Raw genomic sequence first — 23656 nt, 5'->3', positions numbered from 1 at the left:
TAGACATGGTTACTTAACCTACATCTGGATTCAGAACCACACAAAAGGCTCATTATGGAGAACACGTCAGATACTTCTTTCACCACATTTTCTTTTGAAGGCAATATTGACTTAATTCCAACAACTATAAGAAGACATTTCAGAATCACCTATAGACTTTCAACATTGTGATATAATCTTCATTTCTCTAGCTCTCAACTTCATGCACATTTTGAAAGAGACTTATTTATCTTACAATTGAGCCTTTACCCTGTAGCTGTTGTACTCTTTTCTCTTTATTCCTACAAGCAGTCATCCTTCACTGATTTTGAGTTTGCAGCCACCTAAGGTCAGAAGTTGCCTACCATTTCTTGGACTTTCCAAAAGAAATTATTCCTAGATCCCAGGCAAGTTATAAATACTATTACCACCATCTGGGAAAGGCAGAAATTCCTGGCATCATGAGGTTAATTCATTGGAAACGACAGACTGTAACTTCTAATATTTGGACCAATGTGATTTTAGCTACTCCTCTATTTTGTATAATTCCTGGATGATTCAGCTAAGAGAAAAATTGCCTCCTCGCATTTTATTGCATCTGAGAAATATTTTCATTTCCTATGAAGGCGATTTTCTCCATCTTAAGGACATGGCATAACTTCGGTGAAGGCAGAAGCATGGTCCAAGGGTGGAAACTGGCACCGCCTCTTAGTGTGTGTGTGTGACCGTGTTAAAAGTTAACCTCTCTGAGCCTTAGGTTCCTCATGAGTAAAATGACAATAGCATCACTGGCCTCACAAAGTTATCATCAGGACTAAATGAGACAATGTACACAAAGAATTGACTCAGTATTGAGCTTAGAACGTGTAAGAAATAAAAGCTGTTAAGAAACTATGCATTGCATAATTTCCTCTTGCTTTATTCATGAGTTTGGTCTGGATTGGTGGTAGAACACATTCTAAACCTTTCTGAGTCTCGGTTTCCCCCTCGGCCAATAAGGGGGTGTCAGCGTCCATTCCAGTTCCTTTGTGAATCTGTCAAAAGGCTGATATGAAGGAAACCGTTACCTGTTAGTAACTAATATTCTTTATCCTTACGTGTCTCCTAAGGTTGAGTCCCCAATAGGCTCCTTGAAATAAAAAGGTGCGGTGGATTATTTTTCTCCATCCTGGCTGTGTAGGAAAGCTTGGCTTACCATGAGACCTGAAGATAAAGGGTTAAACCAGAGCAAAAGTGTCAGAAAGTCAGCCCCTTGCCCCAGGGTCCTGAAGACTCTCCCAGGAACAGGCAGTTCCCAGAGGCCTTATCTGGGAGCACACTCAGCAGCAGAAGTTGTAGGTCTCAAGCACTACACAAGGCCTGCTTTCTTCTCTTCTTTGATAGGAGCTCTTGAGAGTGAAGAAAACTCTTGGCCACAGTTCTAAAAACTCCAGATAAAAGCTTGGATTTGTTAATTAAATTTTTACTATCTGCATTTGATATCTTGGCCAAATTGTATCCACTGCAGGAACAACAAGAAAGCTCTCCACTTCAAAGGGGCGGCCCCCTGGGTGACCTGTAATTACAGCGTTTACTGCTCCGTGGCAGGCTGGCAGGCGCTGTCTGAGGTGCACCTGCCACCACGCGCTGTCCCCCGAGACCACCCCCCTGTCCCTCCACGGATTTCATCAGCCCTGAGTGAATAAGGGGCTCTGTCTGCAGGAGGCCACGCCTCTCGGGGTGGGCTGAGGCGGCACAGGTGAGTCACAGCACACACCTGTCCCAAGCCCTGTGACCGGGGGAAGGAAGCGCCTTGCCGCCATCCACCTCCCACTCTCTAGGATGCTTCCCTGGGAAAGCGGGAAGAACTGACTGCCTGTTATCTCTTCACATGAATGTCTCGGTGAAAAATGGCCTCTTTAATGAAGAAGTTGAAAGGCTGAGCCAGGTGGGGTGAGCTGGCCTCTGGGCTCCAGGCAGAGTCCCACCCACTCCTCACTGCCCTGGGAATTTAGCCAGACTAAATTCTAAGTCCTGCTGCTTGCTTGGAAGGGCCTCCCACCCCACCTCAGCCTCTGGCCTACCTGTTCCCTCTGGAGGCCCGGACATTCTTAAACGTTATTTAGAGTTTCCAGCAGGGCTTGCTGACTACAGAGGAACCAATTCAAGACTCAGCACTGACTCTCATCTTTTATGTGAATGTTATCAAGATCTGCAAACTGATTGCCCTGGGATTCTTGTTCTCCCGTTTGATGCAGGCATCTTTCTCTCTCTGTTGGCCATGAGCAGACCAGTGAAGAGTTTGGGGACTGAAAGACTTCCGATGCACCAGTTCAGTTCTGGCTTTAGCTTTACTCAATTTTCTTATTTTGCTCTACCTTTATTTTTAAAATTCAACCTTGATAATACTGTTTTAAATTTAAAAAATCTAACTCCAAGCCATTGAGGAAAGATGCAAAAACTATAAACAAACTGGTCAAAGAGTAAAAAATTCAATGAAAAACGAAAGTTGGGATATACACAGTTTTCCTAATGTAGGTCAGCGAGGAATTTTGCTCCGAGAGGACAAGCTGGTTGTTTTGACTCTGGCTGAGCCCATCATGAGTCCTGAGCCTGTGTTCATCAAGGGGAATTCATCCCCTAGAGAACAAAGATGGGGGGAAAAGAGAACTTTGCTAGTGAACATACATTTTGATACAGTCAGAGACAAGGCAAATAATTACTGAGTGGTTGAATCTGAGTTTGACAATGCAGCTTTGCTCTTTAAAGAGGACAGATATACCTTCTTGGATCTGTCCCACAGATGACAACTGGCCATCACTGGATCCCTGATGACCTGGACTCTGTTTGCAGCTCTCACCTTCTGAAATGGCTTCCAAATCTCACAGCGAGATTCTTCACCAGTAAGGATTGTGATGGTATGAGTGAGTTATCATGCAGAACTCATCACACCAAGTAAAAACCTTTGCAGAAACTTTCGTTACAACCTTGTTGAGAAGGCCTGGGCCACTTCTGGGAACCAAATGACTCAATGTGAGGAAGAGAAACTTGTGGCACGGTGGGCATGTAGCGTCTGGGAAGGGTGGTGTGTGTGTGTGCATGTGTATATATGTGTGAGTGCATGTATATATGTGTGCTTGTGTGCAAATATTGGCATGTGTGCTGAAGTATGTATGCCTGTATGTACTCACGCACAAGTGCATGTATATGTGGGTGTTCATGCATGTGCATACAATGTGTGCATGTGTATAATCATGTGCTTGTGAGTGCATTACATATGTGTGCATTGCAACATGTTTGCATGCGTGTATTTACACACATGTAAATGTATAGGTGTGTGTGTGCCTGCAATGCATGTGCATGTGTGTGCACTCCTGTGTTTGAGTGTATGTGTACATGGGTGCTTGTGTGCGTGAGTGTGTATATGTGTGTATGATATCATGACAGCTTAAATGTTTTATAGACAAAGTTAAATAGTCTAAATTAGAACATTAAAGTGGATACACTAGTACAACTTTTATTAAATTATGTAAGATGTCACCTCTGGGTATGTAAACAGGGGACATTTTTATGTCCACATTTTGTGCTTTGCCATACCTTTCAGGTTTTCTAAAATGGATAGGCATTAGCTTTATAATAACAAATTGCTCCAGCAGGTACTGGAGCTCCTAAAGACTGAGACCAAGGGGCCCAGGGCCTGGCTGGTCTTGGGTTAACTGGACTAGAGGGGGTTGAGGCAGACCAGACCTCACACTTCAGGAGAGGATGGGGTCCTGGAAGTAAGCACCAAGGAGGAGCAGGGAGCCAGCTCAGGAATCCCTGACAAAGCCCTTCAAGCTAACCATAGACCACTGGTCTGGAAGGGAATTTAAGGGGATTTAAAGGAATTCCCAGCCTTTTCGAGTTTCTGGGGAAATGAACATAAACTGGGCGATTCTAACTCTTCTCCTGCTGGCATTGTCCCCTTTGGCTCAGGTTTGATTGTACCTGAGCTGCTGTCACAAACATCACAAACTAGTTAGGGTTTAAATTATGGGAACTTATTGTCTCATGGTGTTGAGTCTAAAAGTCCAAAAAATCAAGGTGTCCACAAAGCGATGCTTTCCCCCCGATGTCCATACCACTCTGGGTTCTGGTCACAGCTGCCCGCCACCCCTGGTTCCTGGCATGTATCTCTGCCTCCCACTACTTGGAGTTAGACTTCCAGGTCTTCTCTAGAAGGCCTCCAGTCATCCCATTTGGCTACACCTTAGCTAAAAAAAAATAACATCTCTAAGTCCTGCTGACTGTGGGCTCACACCCACAAGGATATGGGTTAATACTAAGAATGCATGTTTGTTGGGGTTCAGAATTCCACCTGCCATTTGGACAAGCGTGGAAGACCAGATGGGAAGGCAGGGGGCCCTGGTTGAAACCTAAGAGCACAGAAAATCAAGCCATTGGATGTTATGGGCTCTCCCCTGGGGATTGTAACTTATGGGTTAGGTCTATATGAAGCTAAAACCCAGACTGGCTTCATCGGTTTTGTGGAGCTAAAATATTTGGAGGTGGGAGGTAGGGAGAGACATGAGCAGGCTTGAAGGAAGGAGTGGGATTTGTCAAAGCACCGTGCCAGGTGTCTGGGGGAACTCATCAGCTTTCAGAAGCAGGTGGAACTCCTGGCCTGGTGATGGCCTGGAGGTTACTGGGACCCTACGGCTCAGAGAAAGGTGGGCGGAGCACAGGCCGACTCAGCTGTGGTCACCGGGACAGTCTCGCATCCAGGTCCTTCACCGCAGCAGGAGGAGGGAATGTGCCACCAGGCAGGAGGGTGGAGAAGGACCAAGGGCATTTCACTCTTAGAGGTTCTGGGAACAAGTCTTCATCTGGGACATCATGGCCCTGCCAAGCGGTTCTTTCTGTGCCACTCGTTCCTCCAGAGCTGCCCACACAAGAGGAAAAGGAGGCTGGCCCTGCCCCCCTGCCATGCCACTCACAGCCTCCAGCCCCATGTCCACTCCCCAAGGTTTCCATTCCACCAGTTAGAATGCTTATGAATTTTGCTTTACGGTGACCATCTTGATAGAAAAATAAAAAAGAAAATGTCTGTGATGCTCTCAGACTGGGTGAGAGCAATCAGAAAGACTTTAAAAGATGTACTTGCATTTAAAATATCATTTAGCTTTTAAAGCATGTTTCCATCACATGGTGGTTAAAACTGAAAGAATTTTCTTAAAGATTTAAAATAACAATAATAATAACAAACCAGCATGGCCAGTCTTAATTTATTTTTACAGTTCGCCAAGTCTGCAATGTATTAAACCTGAGAGGCTTCTCTTGGTTGGCCTGTTTTTAATAAGTGGCTCTTGCCTGACGAATGCGAAGTCTGCATAGCATGAAGCAGTTCTGTGGATTGCTTCTTGAACCGCATGCATCTCAGCATATGTGTGCTTAGGTGTTTGATGGATGCAATTTGGCAAAAGGGAAGTGAGTGTTCAAGCTACAGACTCCAAAGGGTGAGGCCCCAAATCTCAGCTGTTCCTATTAATTTAGGGATAAATAAGACTATCTGCTGATGGCATCGATTACTTATTGGGCATTTACTATGTACCGATCACTGTGCAAAACTTTTGTTTAATCCTCACAGCATCCCAGAAAAGCTGGAACTATAATCTCCCCTTTCCCAAGACGCAATGATCAACAGAGGCAGGATTTGACTATAAAGTCTGTTCTATAAAGTCCCTTTTCTCAACCACTGTCCCATGTCATCACCCCACTGCAGCTCAGTGCCTCTGCTGGGGAATGTAAAGCTACCTGCTCCTTCCATGTCCATGGCAGGATAAGCCACACACATGGATTATAAGCTAATGGTTTGGTTGGCAGTTCAGTGCCCAGTGCTGGGACGGAAAATCAGTGCTAAAAATCAAGGGTGAGCCTGACCTACATGAGAAAATTTCCACAGAGGGGAAGCTTCAACTAGCTCTTTGGTGATGAATTTGGGAAAGGAGAAGTGAAGGAAACATATGTGAACATTATTATAAATTCTGAGTAGGTTAGAAGGTGAGAGCAGCCAGACTTAAACATCTTTATGTGTTTCTGTGAAATTTAAGGGAAAAAAGATACATTTCCATGGTGGCAAGCCCAGATAACTATAAAACGAAAGCAGCTTTGATAATTTCCGTGGTATGCCAAGCTCCAACCAACAATATTGCTGTAAACCTTAAAGAATACCCAGGGCTCTATCTGAGACTCTATAAAAGTTTCACTCACTAAGTTTATTTTTCAGAAACCTATAACTTCCATATGGTCCCTAGGCCAGATAATCCCTGAAACTCAGAGTTACCAGTTTCTCCAAGAGCGTTAACCAGTTGTTTCCCCCACCCCATAATGTCAACACCCCTTTTCAACATGAAACAGTTAGAATTGCCATGCCCAAATATCCCTAAAGTGTAGGAGAAGGGTCAAAGCAGAAGAGTGAGTTGTATTAGAGAAGATAAACAAACAAACAGCCGAGTCAATGATCTCACATTGCTAAAGAGTAGAACTTCACTGTGACTTTGCTTTGCATCTCTGGCTTGGTTTGGAGTGAAGCCAATGGGTGGGTGGAGAGGCTGGTTTCCTGAAGCCTGATCGGCTATTATCCAAGTTGTGGACAGAGGGTTCTGGGACGGTGTGTCCCCTGCATTTCTCCCCAGCATCTGGCCGAGCCCATCCCTCAGGACTTGGAAGCAGCGACGCTATCTTTAAAGCATAATGGAAAGAGTGTTGCTGGAAAAGGTGTTGCCAGATGCCCCCTTCCAGGCCATGCATGAGTGCACTGGGGGTGGGGGCTGGGGGGGTGGGTGGATCCATTCAGCTGTAGCTGAGATTGGGGTATCTGTGGACCCTACAAGGATTCCTTCCTTCTATTCCTCCCAGAGCAGGAGGTAACAGTGAGAGAGGGGGTCAAACCTGCTCAAGTCAGATGCACCCCTTTAAGTGCTGCTGCTACTGTTTCCCCCAGACTTGCTCTCTCAGACCCCTAGTCCTCTTTAGTGAAAAGAATTCTACATCTGACATCCAAGCAATAAGGAGCAATGACAAGGGCTCCAGCATTTCATCCCCTCCTGGTGTTGGGAATTTGTAAGGGGCCCCACCGGTGGGGTGGCCTCAGAGCCCCTGTCCCATGCAAAGGGAATCCAACCCTAGCAGGGCCACCTCGGCGCTCACGTGGCAGTCATCTCCGGCTGGCACCCAGTGGACCCTCCACAGTAGGGGGCAGGCTGCAACCTAACAGTGTTCTGCTTCTCGCTGCTCCGAGCCCCTGGGGACAGCCCCAACCCAAGCCGGGCCTTCCCTGTGAGAGAGCCGGGAGGCCCAGGGCAGAAGGGATGGCACTGCTGGGAGGCTCTTCTGGTTCAAGTTCAAGCCAACAGGAAGAAGGAGCTCCCCCATGCCCTGAGCATTCCTCAATGGAAGGCACACTCTGTGGGGAGGAAAGAGGAAGACAAGTCGGCCCAGCTGGGCCCTCACAAGGCAGGGTTCACAGCTGGGCCCAGGGGGGATCGGGGGATCCCCAGCCCGCTGGCTTCCCCTCTGCCCAAACCACTCCCCCTCCCAGCTGTCCCCCAGCCTCTACTTCACACTGTGCCAAAATGAAGCGTGTTCGAGCACATCAGGGTCTTACGTTATGTCAGATAACGCATATCTAATACCACCGTCTTTTTAAAAAATTATTTTTATTGAGACGTTTTCACCCACATACTGTCCATATAGGATGTACAATCAAGGGCTCACAATTTCATCACATGATTGTGCATTCATGATCATTTTTAGAACATTTGCACCACTCCAGAAAAAGTAGTAAGCGCACATCCCATACCCCTTACTCCTCCCTCTCATTGACCACGAGTATTTCAATCTACCCATTTTTTTTACCCTTTGTCCCCACTCCCTATTATTTATTTATTTTTTAATCCTTATTTTTTTACTCATCTGTCCATACCCTGGGTAAAAGAAGTATCGGACACAAGGAATATAGTACTATCTTAAACGCAGTTTTCTTCTCTAAGCAGGAGCCATGGGCTTCCCCGCCCACCCACCGTCACCTCCCATAAACTGTGGCAACAGCCTAGTGGCATCTCAGCCTCCCATTTCACTGCATCACAGTCCATCCATCTGTCAAGGAGTCAAGGGAATATTCCACCCACTCCCCAGAAGTAAAGCTTCTTTTGGCTTCCCGAGGTCCCCAGGCCCCCATCCAGACCTTCCCAACTGGACCACTTTTCTGGCCTCTTCTCCCCACCTCACTCCCCCACAACAGGACTCCAGCAATCCTGACCTCCTGTCCCCAGGCACAGGGCATGGAATATTCTGCTCCCTGCTGGCATCCACAGCTCCCCTGGACCCCCAGGCTGAGACTGTTATAGCATTTGTTTTATTCACTGCATACAGGAAGGGACTGTGCCCCAAGGCGGCCAGCTCAGGCACATCTGCTTCTGCGTGGGAAACCAACCTGCGTAGCCCTGTGTCTCTCACAGGAAGACCACCCAGTAGAAGGCACCTGGTGTCGCCCAGGGAGGGCAGGGGTCTTCCCAAGTTTAGGGGCAGGGCTAGTGGCTCCCCATGACAAAGGGAGGATTGATTGGGGGTGTCGGGTGATAGGGAGGCAGCCAAAGGCAACATGAGACAAGACAGCTGAGCCAAATTTGGGCGTGATTGTGGCCGGCAAAAAGCAATAGAAGGGGAAGCTGTTCAATCAAGCCATGTGCCGTGGATGCTGCCTTCCCATGCTCTGCAAATCTATCCTAAAGGCCAGTAACATGCGGCAATGTGTGGGGACAAAGGAGGTACCGTCCTGAGTTTGGGTGGAGCCAACAATAAGAGGATGGAACAGGCTCACAACATCAAGGAGAGAATGAGAAGCCCGTGGGGTAGGAAAGTAAAGCAAGAGTTGGCGGTGGAGCGCACCTCCATGGGCCCGAGGGACAGACTGGGGACGGTGCAATTCCATATCCTACCTAGGCACCAAGCAAAAGGGAAGGGAAGCTGCACCTGCCAAAGGAGAAAACATCTGAAAAGGGCTTAGCACAGCGACACCTAGTCAAGAAAATGGAGTGGTCATCATGGTGCTCTTTGAGCTACCTTTTCTTTTGTTTCTCCCTTTGTCAGTAAATCCCAGATGGGTAAGCAATTGCCATACTTAGTGTACCCACAGGCAAGGCATCCCTCCTGGGATATCTGTGCCCATTCTTGGTCCCTTACTCATGTCCTACTGGAGTCACTCTAGTCTGCACTCAGATCTGGCCAGACTCCCACTCTTATTTGAAGGACTTTGCAACTGGGGGAGAGTTTTGACCATAAGGAAGCAAAACAGTGAGGTTTTGCTGGAACACTTGAACTGTTACAGGGCAGTGAGGTCAGGAGAAGTACATATCTCATTAAGATTTGATATCTAATTAGCCAATCCATGAGAGCCAGGTTTTCCTTTTCAATAACACATCCTCAAACCTTAGGAGGGTTTGATCTTCTGTTTTCTAGTCCCACTTGGTATTTTAACTTCATCCAACAAAGCATCAATAAAACTCAAAATATTCTAATGGCAAGGCAAAAACCCCTTCATGCTGGTCAATCTGGTTTTATATTTTGCAGAAATGTGACATAGAAAGAAGTTCTGTTCCCTAGATCAATACTTTATTAGTCTGAGATCCGTGGATGAAAGGGTTTGGCTATGTTATGCTATTCCTTGCCAGGAAATCTGTGAAAACTATTTTCATCTTTGCTAAGAGGTAAAATATTTATGTCTTTAATAAGCCCGGTGACCAAGACATGTGTGCTTATAAATAGCTACACCAAACCAAAAATGTGCATGCACGCACTACTCAAATAAAAGGCATTTGAGGCCATACAAATACCATTCTCCACTCCTTCCCTCACCAAGGGCCTTTGGTAAAAGATAGCAGTGAGTGACCATAAACTTCCAACGACTCTGCCTCTTCCACAAACCACCAGGTCTTAACCAGTGGACGCCCATCCCTAAAGTCCCATACTTAATACAGCAGCCCCTTCTTTCACTCTCCCTGTGATAGCTGAAGCTATTCCAAGCAAGAAAATAATGACAGCAGTCTCCCATCAACTGGTACTGTCCACTTTCTCCTGTGGGTAAACAGAAATTGTTCCTTTTCAGAAGGGGAGTTGGGGGTGGGGGGGAGGCACTCAGGACACGATGGTCAGGTCCAAATAGCAACTACGAAGCTGACAAGGTCAAAGCAGGTCCTGGCTGCATGCACTGTCCTCATTCGGGACCTTTTTCAGTTTCCCACCTACCGTTAGAGCACCTTTTAAATGCACACTCCCCAAACATGGTTGTTCAGCCAGCAGTTTAGGCAGGGGTATGCAGCTGACTCTCACTGTTAAACCTCTCAGTTTATGGAGCTCAGATTACAGGGACCAAGAAATCTGAGCAGAACTTGGGGAATCCAGGCCACCTTCGCCAGCCTGCGTTCGTCTTTCGTTGCAAGGAATAGCAATGCGAGGGAAACGTGGGTTGGCACCAGAATCAGTGCAGCAGTCCACATGCTGCAGGCTCAGCTTATCAGACCACAGCCAGGGTGACCCAGAAAGCTCAGGGGACAGCGGGCATCAGGCCACTGAGGGCTTAAAAAGAGAGAGTTCCCTGCCATGGGCTGGTAAATGAACACAGCTCACTGAAGGATACATTGCTGTGTATAATTCTTTTGGAGATGGCAAAGTCCCAAAGCACTTCTAGAAATACTTTTGGCATTTGGTGTCTGCTCCATCTGCGTGAACACATTATCTCTCTGAGAGAGGTTTGGTTAAATCTAATAAAACCCTCCAGTCCCCTGATTTATAGATGGGGTGACCCCTGAATTGGCCTTCATCCGCATGCAGAAATTAATCAGGTCATTTTTCATGTGCAATTGAGTGGAGCGAAGGGATAATATAAAATAAACCCAAAGCCAAACACATATGCACTTACATAAAATAAACATATATGCTTCCATAAATGGATCTCTACTTGACACATGTACAGCAGGAGTGATATTTTTAGAAATGGATCTAGAAAATTTTACGGACAAGCTTTTGATTGAAAATGTTCAGTGAAAATTTCCAACATATAAAATATGATGGAAGGATTCTCAATCACTTTGCATTTTAACTGTTACAAGATGTGATTATGTATAATTCCTACACATCCCTACAGAAATTTCTAGAAACTTCCTAAGGTATCCATGAAGTTGCCAGGGTCGTGGCTGTGCCCAAACACAAAGAGTTTGGTGCTGTGTGCCTAGTGGCAGAGAGGGGCCAGGGGGGTGGGCAGGGCTGTGCCTCCCACATCTTCTCAGAGAAGAAAGCATGCACGTCTGTCAAAAATGGGGTAGAACTATCAAAAGCACCTGAAAATAGCTCTCAAAATCATAAAATGTAAGCCTCAATTCCATTCTTCTACAACAGTGAAAAGTTGACTTTTCTATCAATATGGAAAACCAGAGCTCTGGACACCTGGTACAAATCAGGTGTCAAAGACAACTCAGTCCCTCCACCTCCACGCTGGGGTACACTCCACACCCAGCAACACTCGCACAGCCTTGTTACATTTGATGGACACGCATATCACTTCTTTAAGAAGTTTGGCTTTGAGTCAACTGTAGTTTCTTTCTTGAAGAATTGATATCATGTGCAACATTGTCCTAATTCACTCTCCTTCTTGTCCCCTGTTTCCTCTTTACTACACACCCACACACACTCACACACACTTGCCTTTTGCCTGTGATGTAAGAAATAGCTAAGGATATAGTTTTTCAACTTTGGAACGCCCACCTCTTAAGTGGTGAGATCGTGTGTGCAACATAGAGATGCTGAAAAAGAAATTCATATATTTAGAGGAACTCTGGATAAAATCATACTAAAGCCCCTTTCTTTGAATCCATGTATGGCTCTTATCTTAGTTTTCCCAGCTGCTATGACAAATACCACAAAGCAGGTTTGCCTTAACTAAAGAAATGTATTGGCTCATGGTTTTGAGGCTGCAGGACGTTCGAAATCAAAATATCATCACGACTTCCGGAGTGTAAAAGCACCTGCAGCTGGCTGCCCACAACACTCGGATTTCTGGGCTGATGACCACGCCTCCCGACACGTGGCAATGGCCTCCCCTTTTGTTTGCTCTCTCTGTCATGCTGACTGGGGCTTCTCCCTGCGGCCTTTGCCACCATCTGTCTTCCAGGTTCTTCTTTTTAAAATAATATGGATCAAGGCCCAACCTCCTTCAGATGGGCCACACCTTAACCAAAAGCTAACATCTTGAAGAGATCCTATTTACAATGGGTTCACACCCTTGGGAATGCAGATTAAGATGAAGAAATTAATCTTAGTTAGTCAACTAGTTAAACTGCTCAACTAGTCAATTAGTTAAATTAATCGATCTGTTCAAAATGTTCAGATTATGTTAATCAATCTACATGGATTTAGTCAAATCTGTCAATTAATTAGTTGATTTTTAAACTTAATTAATTAGTTAAATTAATCAATTAGTCCCAATTGGGGTATATAATTCAATCTACCACATCTCCTTTCCCCAGTTTCCTAGAAGACCGACATCAAGGAATGGTGCCAGGAATTTACAGTGGATGTGAAATGTATATGGTAAAGAATTTTCTTTCTCTGAAATGTTACCTACTCTCCCATGAAAACATCCTACTTGGTAACTGGTCAAAGGCAGCTATCTCGCATTCTCTCAGTCTTCTCCGAAGTAAGGTACACTAACCTATTGCACAGCTAAGACAGTTTCAAGATGCCTTTGCCATCTCTCGCTGCTCTTGAGTTTAGAATGTCCTTCTGAAAAGGTGGCACTTGGAACTGAATTCAATACTCTGCCCCACCCTGCATGTGGTTCCTATGACGTAAGCCCTAGCAGTATGTGGAATGTCAACGTCACATGTTGATAACTCAGGCAGTGCCTGTCATTGGCTAAAATTCCTTCAAATAAATGAAACTAACATCAATTTTATCTGCCTTTCACGTGAACTAAGTGTGTTCAACAGGAGACCCATTTTAGTGTGTATATTAATTTATTTCTGGTTACATCCATTAAAACTCTCATCTCTAAAGCCATCAGGAATCCTTTTGATTCAACGTTTTCATTGAAAAAACAGTCCTGCTGTCTCCTGCATGTATTAGCAAACTGTTTGTATATTAACAAATTAACTCAAATGATTAAAAAACTATTAAACTATCTATTCGATTTAATGCCCTGGGGCCTGATGATTCAAGCATGTGATAAATAATTCACGTTGATGCTGTGAACTAACAATCAGACAATATTTATGAGTCCTCCTCATGCTTGCTGAGGAATTTACGCTGATGGATTCCACATTTCTGACCATCCATCAGCTACAAAGCCCAGGGGTCGTGGGAGCCTGGTGCAGTGATGATGAGAATCCAGAGGTGCCCAAGACGCTAACAAAGCTGTGGAAGGTTTTCCTAAGAAAAGAAATGCCACAGAAGAAATGTCCTGGGCCTGTAATTAAAGCAATCAACTCTCCCGTCCTGCACTTCCCCATCCTCCAGCCCCCGGCCTGGCAGCCATGGAAATTTAACCTACAATCAGCCTGAGATATGGATGGGGAAAGAATAACAAAAGCAGAGGAACAGGAAACTGTGACTATCGTCTCTACCAGATGGCCCTCTGCTCATCAGTTTCAAAAACACGAGGACCCTTGCAGCTGACACTTCCTTAGGGGGCTCAGCACGCCCTCCCTGATGAGCTCTATCAGTGGGCAAATAAACAGGGCGTCCCTGAAGGTCAGCGACACAGCTGCAATGATAATTATGCACAGGGAGCACTCGACGCTAGTATATGTTGCCAAAATAGCTATTAGATAAAGGAAGGATGCAGCCAGTCCACTGGTGAATTCTTCCATGCCTTTCGACACAAATTGTCACTCATCCTATAAGTTCTTGACGGCATGCAAAGGCCCCTTTGGGATTGCAGAAGTGCCATAATCATGGAGAAACAGAAATTGGAAGGGTAGGCAGTGGCTAAGGGTCGCTAGCAAGGCCAAAGCCAAAATCAGGTTTAGGAGCGAAGGTTTCAACCTCATTTGTCATCATTCCCCAAGGAGACTCTGAGCATCCAGTTCAATCTCGTTATGTGGACGTTCAAAGTGAATTTCCATCATCAGGAGGTGAGGAAGCCATCTGAGTACTGTCACAGAATTAAGTTATCCAGGGTGATTATCCAGTGTGGATAGCTTCTTCAGTGTCATGTGATGCCTTCCTTGTCACCAATCAGCAAAATCCGGCTAACTCCTGAAGCCAAAAATGGGTTCATAGTGCACCATTGATTTCCTTCTCTTAGCAGAGCCTGGAGAGAAGAAATATTGACAAAATTCCTTGGGCATCTGTCCTGCAAACCTGAGCCTTCCCATTCTGAGTGCCTACTATATTATCCTTAAGTTAAATCAGTGTATCACTTTACTAATGTCCTAAAACAAAAACAAACAAACAAAAAAAAACATTACAAATACAAGAAGGCCCAATAAAGATATCCTTTGAACTGGGAACCAAGCTTGCCCCACTTCACGCAGCGGCTTTTGCAATAAGGTCAGAGCAATCCTCTGGCTACTCCAACTTGTTAGAAGGGAAAATATGCAGAGGATGTGCCTGCAATTCCACAGAGGAAATAAATCCAGTCCCCAGACAGGGCTCCTGGCGGCTGGGCTTGGCGTGGCCACAGCGAGCTCACTGGGGACAAGCCTGCCTTCGGGAAAGGCCGGGCTGCATGCTCCCTGGAGCTGATGGCCAGGCCATCCATCACCAGTCCTGGCCCAAAGGACAGACCAACCCGTGTTGCTTCAGGATGCTTCCATGAGAAGCCCAGACACCAGGACACATGTGGCCAGCTGCCCAGAGCCAGTTGTGTCTAGGCTTCTCACATCAAAGACCGGTTTTGGGCAAAAGGAAGTTTTGAATTTGACAGGATTTTCCTGGACACGTCCAAAACAGGAATCCTGTGACAGGCTGGGGACTACACACTCAATTGGGTGCAACTCCAAAGGGCGGTGAGGTCAGGTATGTGGGGCAAATTCTTCAGGCCCTGGGATGTTCTGGCTTAAAGCAAACCTGCTGGGATGAAAACCTACCCCCAATAGAACGATAATCCCCAGGGGCTGGGCAGGAGTCCAAAGCAGAAGGAGGGAGGAGAGGAAACCAAGGACCCTTCTCGGAGATTAAAGTAAGCAGACAAGGCCTTGACGTGTGCCTTATGAGTTCTGACACTTTGATGGGAAGAATCTGTTACCGGGCTTGAAAGGGCCAAGCCTCATGCCACGGAGTGTGGGGAGAAGGAGCAAAGAGTTCAAAGTGAATAATTACCTGTTATTGATGTATTATATTTAAAGACCCTGGCTCGGGATTAAAGACAACTCAAGGTTGTTAACAGCCAGCAGTAAACAAGTTATGAATCAGAGAGAAGAGGGAGAAAAGAATTTCAGGAGGATTTCCTCCATCAGTCCAGAACCCTCTTGTCGGTAACACAAAGTGTCCGTATGTATATTGCACTGAAGATGGATTTGTGACCAGAAAAATAAAACAGTATTAAATCTTGCTGCCACTTTGTCTTGGATCCTGGAGTTTCCTGTGAGCATTGCTTTCAAGAACTTAGTCTTCGTCATCATTTCATTCTTGGCCCCAGGAAGGGTCTGCAGTCGGCAGGTGCAAAATGAGCCTTCCTTGTTAGCATTGTAGGGGGCGCTGTCTGGTAGAACCCAATTTCTTCCTTCTTCCCACTTTCAATGGAAGATTAAGATTTATCCCAGAAGCAACTGGTGGCCCACCAGACCCAGTGCCTCTTCCCTGGGGAAGAGCTGATAGAAAAGACGAGTTCTCTTTAGCAAACAACCAAAAGCAACTAGAGCTTCCCCCGGCTCCCTGGAGGATAGGTTTGATGATCCACTGTTTTTGTTTCCCTTCTGCGGTATCTAATTCTCTGATCTCTCAGCTGAGGATGATTATTCTAATGAAAAACACTTCCAGGAAATTGGTCCAAGACAGATTTAATTTGATGTGGAAAAGAATTTCAAACGCACATTATGTCCATTGGAAATTATGATCAGCTTTAGCTTTCAAGTACCCAGATCTGAAGATGCCACAAAGCTTTGAAGGAAACAGGGAGGCGTCCTCTTGGGATTTTATTTTTCTATTTATTTTTAGGGAAAAACGAAGAAGAAAAGCCATCTTCACTAGGGAAAAGACAGTTGTGACAAACACGATTACAACCCTGCTGGTGGGCAACACCTGGTGCCAGGAGTCAGCCTGAACAGAATGGGTCACCATCTGGCTCTTTGGAAGGGGTCATGGAGACCACAGAGCACTTAGAATTTCAGGGGCTTTGAGTCCATTTCCCCAAATCCACATTCTCCTCATATTACTCCCTACTCAGAAGCCATCATCTGCTCCACCTCAGAGTATTGAGCCAAGAAGTCAACTCCTCCCTAATCTAACTCCAGCTGGCTTTATCAAATCTCCCTACCCACCCAGCCACACCCTCAGCACACCACACCCTGCACCCAGGCTGGCCTGATGCTTGTCACCAAAAAGCACTTTGCTTATTCCATGGACAACCCATCTCCCTGCACCTTCTAGTCCAGGAGGGGACAAGAGCCCAGATTTTTAGAGTGGAAAGAATCCTCCCCAACTCTGCACTCAAGTTCCAGAAACATAAACTTAAAAGGTCTCTCTTATGTAATAAGATAACTAATGCCTCTTATCACTTGGGTTTTAAGATCCAGCTTCAAGCCTCTTCTTATTTATTCTCTCACATCCTTGACTTGGAGGATACACAATTAAATCTGGCATGGCTCTTGCCCCAAAACTCTACTCAGATAGGTCTACGGATATGCTAAGAACCATCCTGGTCAATGTTATCCCTTCATTTATCTGATAAATAATTTAATTCGCTAGTATTTCCAGCAGAGGCAACAATTTATTCAAAAACGTCGAGGCATACAGCAACTTATGTGGCTTGGAGGTGCCTGAGGTTGTTTGGCATGGTTGGGCTGGGGGTATGTTAGGGATAAGGGTCGGGGGTGGGAAGAATTATTCTCTGACTGCTCACACCATTCCCCTCTTCCCAATGTGCTTTGGTCAAAATGGAACTGGTTTCAAACTTTTCTCTGCTTCGGCACTCAGGACAGAGGAAATTGAAATAAGAAAAATACCCTCAGGCTTCCAACAATGTGGCTTTAACTCCTTCCTTTTCCTGTCACTTGAGAAAGATCTCAAGTAAAAGAGAGTTATGTTTCTTAGGGACAACATTCTGGTGTATGAGAAAAGTCCAACTGCAGCCTTCAGTGCTTTATTTTTAACACCCCTTTTACCACAACTCCTGATTACTAGTGAGACACGCAACTGGAGATGGAAAGGAAGAAGATTTTCTGCAACCTCTGCCTCTTCAGTAAGCCCCACAATGGGGGACTTGGGCAACACTTGCCATTGGTCAGAACAGAAAATTTGGGATGAGTAGTGGGTTTAGGGAAGATGAAAGGAGGTACCTGGGGACAGGAGCAGGTGGTGGGTCAGGTCTCCAGAGCAAGTTCAGGCTGGAGAGAGAAATGTGGGTGGTGCAATGGCTTCCTAGGGTTGCCATAATAAAGGACCACAAGATGAATGGCTTAAAACAACAGACATTTGTTCTCTCATAGTCCTGGAGGCCAGAAGTCTAGAATCAAGGTATAAGCAGGGTTAACTGTTTCCAGAGGCTCCAAGGGAGAAACTCTCCATGGCTGCCTCCTGTCTTCTGATGGTTACAGCAATCCTTGGCATTTCGTGACTTGTAGCTGCATCACTCCAAGCTCTGCCTCCATCTTCATGTGGGCTTCTTCTCAATGATAACTGTAAAGACCTTATTTCCAAATAATGTCACATTCCAAGGTTCTGGGTGGATGTGAATTTTGGGAGAACACTATCCAACTGACTATAGATGGTTTTAAAGCCTCTGAAGTGAGTGAGATTGTCCAGCTACAGCTATAGGTTCAGAGGAGAAGAGAACCAAGATCCTGAATAATCCCAACACGGAAGCCACAAGTCATCAGAGAGTTAGAAGAACCAGCAAAATTTCACAGTGGTCAAGGGAAGCACTTCAAGGAGAGGGTGATCAATGTCAAATACCACCCCTGAATAAGAGCACATAGTAGGGATTCTATTGGATCCCACAATCAGGAGGACCAAGAAGTCTTGGAGTTGCCCCAGGAGAGTAATGGACAAGACTGCTGGGCTTCAACAGGGAAAAGGAAGTAGCAAAGTGGATTAGAAGTGAGTTCCATATTTGATAACAGATGCGACACTTGGTAGACTCTCAAAATCTCAAAAGATCAGTGCATGTGGAAATAAGCTCTTGGAAAGAAACAACTAGAGCTGTTCAATATGTGACTGTCTATCTATTAAGATTGAGAGATAGGGATGTTTACAATTGTTAATCAGTAACAGAAAAGTCTTGAGTCATTTCAGATTGAATAAATACTATTTAATGATGTAACTATAAGACTTAGAGTGAATGTATTAAATCAGACCATTAAATATGTTGGAAGGTGATTAAAAGATATTTAGGTTCTGAGAATTCTGATGATCTGAAAGAAAAGAAAAAAAGGACTTGTTCTGACTTGAGCAGAGGTTTACTTTTCTCACATAGTTTAAGGCCAAGACGATAGTCTAAATAGCTTCGGATTATTTTAAATGTTTAAAAAGACAGATAATAGCAACCAGAAAAGACAATGACGATGAAGAGATCAGCCAGGATAACCATATGAGTTATAGGCTGAGTTACTATAGAATATTAAATTCGGAAACCTTCAACCTTCTCAGTTCATAGGAGCTGAGGAGTGTGATTAATTCAAAGCCATGCGTTGAGATCAAGAGAAATGAAAGCAAATGAAAGGAATCCACTACATAACAAGATACAAATCCTCACATCCTTGCATTCTGCTTTATTTCAAAGAGCAGTTCTTAATGATAGCACCGAGGAGGTCTTGCTGGAAGCACAGGAGTTAAGACAGATGGAAACCAGCTAAGCCTGTGTGTTTCCTGCATGTCTTTTGTCATTAAAAAAAGAGGGAGGAGGTAACAGAACCTCCAAATTGATCTTTCTCTCTCCCCCTTCCCCTTCCTTGGTTCCACAGCTCTTATCAGTTTACTTTTCCTAAAATACCGTTTTCATCCTCTCTTCCTACAGCTCAAAACTCTTCAGTGAATTTCTATTTCCATTTCAAAAATTGCAAACTTCTTTGGACTGACATTCAAGATTCTCCAGATTATGGCCTTCTCTTTCTCACATGAATTTTCTACTCCAACACAAATGACCTGGCCATTGTCTTAGAAAACTGCCTAACATGCTGATTCTGTCTTGCCTAGTGCAGACCCCTCTCTGATGCCTCTCCCTCCACAGAAGACTCAATGACTCATTCCTGACCTTCCAGCCCGTGGGAAAATGCACATCTAATCATGCGTTCATTTCTCTTCTGAACCACTTATTCATCCTTAGGTTATTTTTGGAGTTTCTTCCCTCTACAGTAGCTTTTAACTTTCCTGAAGATATAGGCATTGAGAATTAAAAATCTTTGTATTTCCCAGTGTGTGGAATAATGTTGTTCTCATCAGGGTTCAGGAAAAATATTTTTGAATGAAGGAATAGAAGAGTGGATTAATATAATAAAAGCCAAAGTTCCAGTGATTTGGGGTAAAATAGATGCTAGGATGCTTTTAACTTGTACTCAAAGGGCCTTACATAAGAAAGAAATTTATTATGCCTTATTGTCCTATGGAAGGGGAAACACAGAAGGACAAGCATCAGGGCTAGTTGAGAAAGTGACTCAACAGTGTCATCAGAAATGCAAGTTTCTCCATTTCTCCACTCCAGCTTCCACCAGGTTGGCTTCATTGGTTGGATGATGGCTGCTGGAAGCAAGAAGAGCTACTTGCGTTCTTGTTCACATCCATTAAGAAATAGAGCAAAAAATAAAAATAAAATAAAAAAAAGAAATAGAGCAAGTTAGCAATAGAGTCAGTACCCTTTAAGGCACATGGACTGCGTGGGATAGGGGATGGTGCCTGAACAAAACAGGCCTCATTAGGAAGAGGAAATGTGGGTGAAAATCAATGCACACAAGGCAAACAACCATGCCCACTATAGCAGGGCTACCAAATAAATCCCTGTGCTATTTACATGCATATCTCATTGAACCACCACACATGAGATAGGCATGCTTGCTGCCATTTTACTGAAAAGAAACTGAGGCACAGCGTTGTCTAGTGACTTGCTTTAGCTCATACAGCTTTTAAATGGTGGAGCCAAAATTCAAACTGGTGCATTACTAACACTATGGACAGCAAAATGGTCTAGAGGCTGCAGAAAAAGATATGCAAACCCAAATATAGCTCTCCTGTTTACCAGCCACAAGATTAAAGAATTTCTGACATTAATTATTCCTTTAAGGAAAAACTGACTTTTCCCACCCCAAGTAAAACAATGAAAATATTACTTAGAAAGTATTAACACAACATCATCTGGCATTCCTGAAATTAGGTAAGCAAATAAGTAATATTATGGTACAAATGAATAATGTGGTTGAGATGATAGTTAATTAGGTTAGGCACTGAATTAAGCACTTCCCATGTATTATAACATTAAATATTCACAACAATCCAAAGAGATGATATTATACCCAATTTGGAGATGGACAAAGTGAAGCCCAAGGAAATTGAACATCTTGCCCAAGGTTGCCCAACTGTCATAGCTCATATTCAAACCCTTACTCTTAAAACCTCTCTGTCATGGTCAGGTTCATATGTCAACTTGGCCAAGTGGTGGTACCTGTTTATCTGGTTGGGCAAATGCTGACCTGTTTGTTGCAATGAGGACATTTCATAGAATTAAATCATGATCATGTCAGCTACATTCACAACTGATTCCATTTGTAATCAGCCAAAGGGGCGTGTCTTCTGCAATGAGTAATGCTTAATCTGATCACTGGAAGCCTTTTAAGTACAATTCAGAAGAGACAGGCTCTTCCTATTTCGGCTGGTGAGCCTCTCCTGTGGAGTTTGTCCAGACCCTCCATTGGAATCATCAACTTCACAGCCTGCCCTTCAGATTTTGGACTCTGCATTTCCACAGTCACATGAGACACTTTTATAAATTTTATATTTGCAAGTGTTCCCTGTTGATTCTGTTTCTCCAGAGAACCCTAACTAATACACTCTGCATTATTAACCTGCACACATTTATAACCATTGTTATCTGTTTTCTTTATCAGGAACTTGGAAACTTGCTTGGAATCCACAGATTCAATGGGAACCAATTTTATCCTCTCCCCATCCCTCCAACTCCTCATACTCACATCTTCCACAGCAAAAAGAAAGAGGATTGTACTGTCTTGGTCTCCATAAAGCAAGGTAGATCCCCTCTAACCCAGGTACATTATTTGAAAATTTGTTTGAACCTCTGAGGCAGGCATTCTCAGTGAGGAGATAGAGCCCCAAAGGAGGTGAAAATTAATACTTGTAGGGAGCGAGAGTAAAAAAATCTTAGATATTACAATGGTCTGTGACCCTCCAAAGTGTGGCCCTGCACAACAAAATCTTCTTCCTTAGTATTTAACTTTTCTTATTAGGGAGATTTTTAATTAAATGACATTGTTCTCCTTAGGTGATAATGAGAAAAAAGGAAAAAAAAGTTGAGAAATCTATCGGAAGTGCGAACACAGTTGAGAATGCCTGCTGTGTCCACCTCTACATTCATTCCTTCACTGCACTGGACCAGGATCATACTAATCTTTCGCAGGAACTTTCCAATACTCCTGATTATTTCCAGGGTTCCCCACGTAGGTTCCTCACATGTTCATAAGTGCTTGCATAAATGTTACAAAAAATGAAACATTTGGGGGTCAAATAAGTGTGAACAATTCTTGATTAGATTGTCAATTAAATAAATGACTGCCCTATCTTTAGCCCACTATGGGACCAGGAACTGCCCAAGACATGACAGCATCTCTGGGTCATCATCTCGGTGGCATCTCCACCGGCGCACTTTGGAAAATGCCATGTCAGACAGCAGTCACTGGGTGCCAAGCCCAGCCCAGAACTCATCACGTGGCAGTGGCACCTACGAATTCACTCAGAATTCAGAATGTTCTGATCCTCAGCCCTGTTCCAGCCAGGCTGAAGCTGATGCAGAGCTTGAACAATGAACGGTGGAAAAAGAAAAACCAATCTACATTTTCGTTCGTGTTGCAATCCACCCCACTCGCTCTCAAAACACACTTCACCTTGCTATTTTTACATGTCAAAGGAATTTGGAAAAGTTCATGAATCTATACAAATCCAATTTATTCCACAGGCACAGTGGTTACAGACAGGAATGAGGGAAGAGGAGCGGGAAGCAGAGCTCTGAGAGGTCCTCCCACAAAGGAGGTTAAACGATGTTGAAGAAGGACAAAGAGGAGAGATGGAGATCCAGGGGGACTAAGCAATTAGCAGCAAGGCTGCTGGGACACTCTGCTGACCTGCCCAGCCTCTAACAGCCACTGGCTATTTTCATGGCATACACTGTAATAAAAAGTCCAGAACAATGAAATGACCAGAATGCCAGCATCTCTTTTAGAAGGTTCTAGGTAGCACTTTTTCATTTCCCCCCATGCACTGGACTACCTTTTCTATTCAGATTTCACCCATATTATCTTCATCCATGCTGCTAAGATAAGTCCTACCTTCAAAGAACCTCTTGACAAAGACAAGTAACTTTGCCTTTAACAAAGTGTCCCTGCCCTGGAATTTTGGAGAAGTCACCTAGGCTATCTTACACACACCCACACACACACACACACACACACACACACACAGAGCCTACTTACCACACTATAAGGCCAGTGTCTATTTTACTGAGTGCAAGCGTTTAGCTGGACCCCAGCCTGGCACCCACAGACATCCCTGACCCACAGGACAGGCATGTCTATGCATGAAAGGTTTCTTTGGTTTGTGGCCTAAAGATAACTCGGTACTGAACTCTTTATGAGTTCCAAATCTCTCTCATTTCCGAAGCTACACCCAGGGCTGCAAGAAATCCTAACGGCAGACAATCTTGCTTTAGGTGGCATTTCCCATTTACAGCTGTAAAAAGTCAGCTTCCATCTACAAGACAGTTCAGCATTTTCATCAGAGGTATTTTCCTTAGTGCTTTTATTGCAAATTTTATTTTACGTGTGCTTGTATGCAAGGGCGAGGGATTTGAAGGATGTTTCTTGTGATTATCCCACTTAATCAACCACACCAAATGTCACCCTGCAGTGTCTTTTGCATTGCTAAGCCATGTGTTTGCAATCGGCAGTTGCTCTTTGAGCCTGGCCAGCATATGTGTTTTGGCTTTTGAATTCAATTTCAGCAACCTTCAAAAGACACAATATAGGCTGGGAAGGAATTTGAATGGTATTAGCTTCATTTGAATTCTGGAGGAGGCAGATAGCTGTCCACCCATCTGTCTGCCCCTGGCTGCCCATTTGCACACATGCAGCAATCATCTCCTTTGTTCTGTTCAGGCCCTTGAGGGATACGTGTGTGAAGTGGAGGGAATGAAACTGTCCATTGCCTGGTTCACTCAAGTTCTGTTTACCTGAAGAATAGCCCTGGGGCAGGGCATGTTCCAAGTGAAAAAAATCCCTGGGCAGATTCA

The 23656-nt window shown here is 44.5% G+C and overlaps 1 long non-coding RNA gene across 1 annotated transcript; it reads left to right on the top strand.

Moving 5' to 3' along the window:
- Positions 1–1560: 1560 nt before the first annotated feature.
- On the top strand, positions 1561–22572 carry LOC143662703 (uncharacterized). Its single transcript, XR_013165553.1, has 3 exons — positions 1561–2876; positions 21246–21384; positions 22328–22572. It is a non-coding gene; the product is annotated as an uncharacterized LOC143662703 (long non-coding RNA).
- Positions 22573–23656: the final 1084 nt, after the last annotated feature.

This window comes from Tamandua tetradactyla, chromosome 18 (genome assembly GCF_023851605.1).
Source record: "Tamandua tetradactyla isolate mTamTet1 chromosome 18, mTamTet1.pri, whole genome shotgun sequence".
In the NCBI taxonomy this organism is placed as follows: Eukaryota; Metazoa; Chordata; class Mammalia; order Pilosa; family Myrmecophagidae; genus Tamandua; species Tamandua tetradactyla.
The sequence above is the reverse complement of the archived record's forward strand: the minus strand, read 5'-3'. Positions and strand labels throughout refer to the sequence as shown.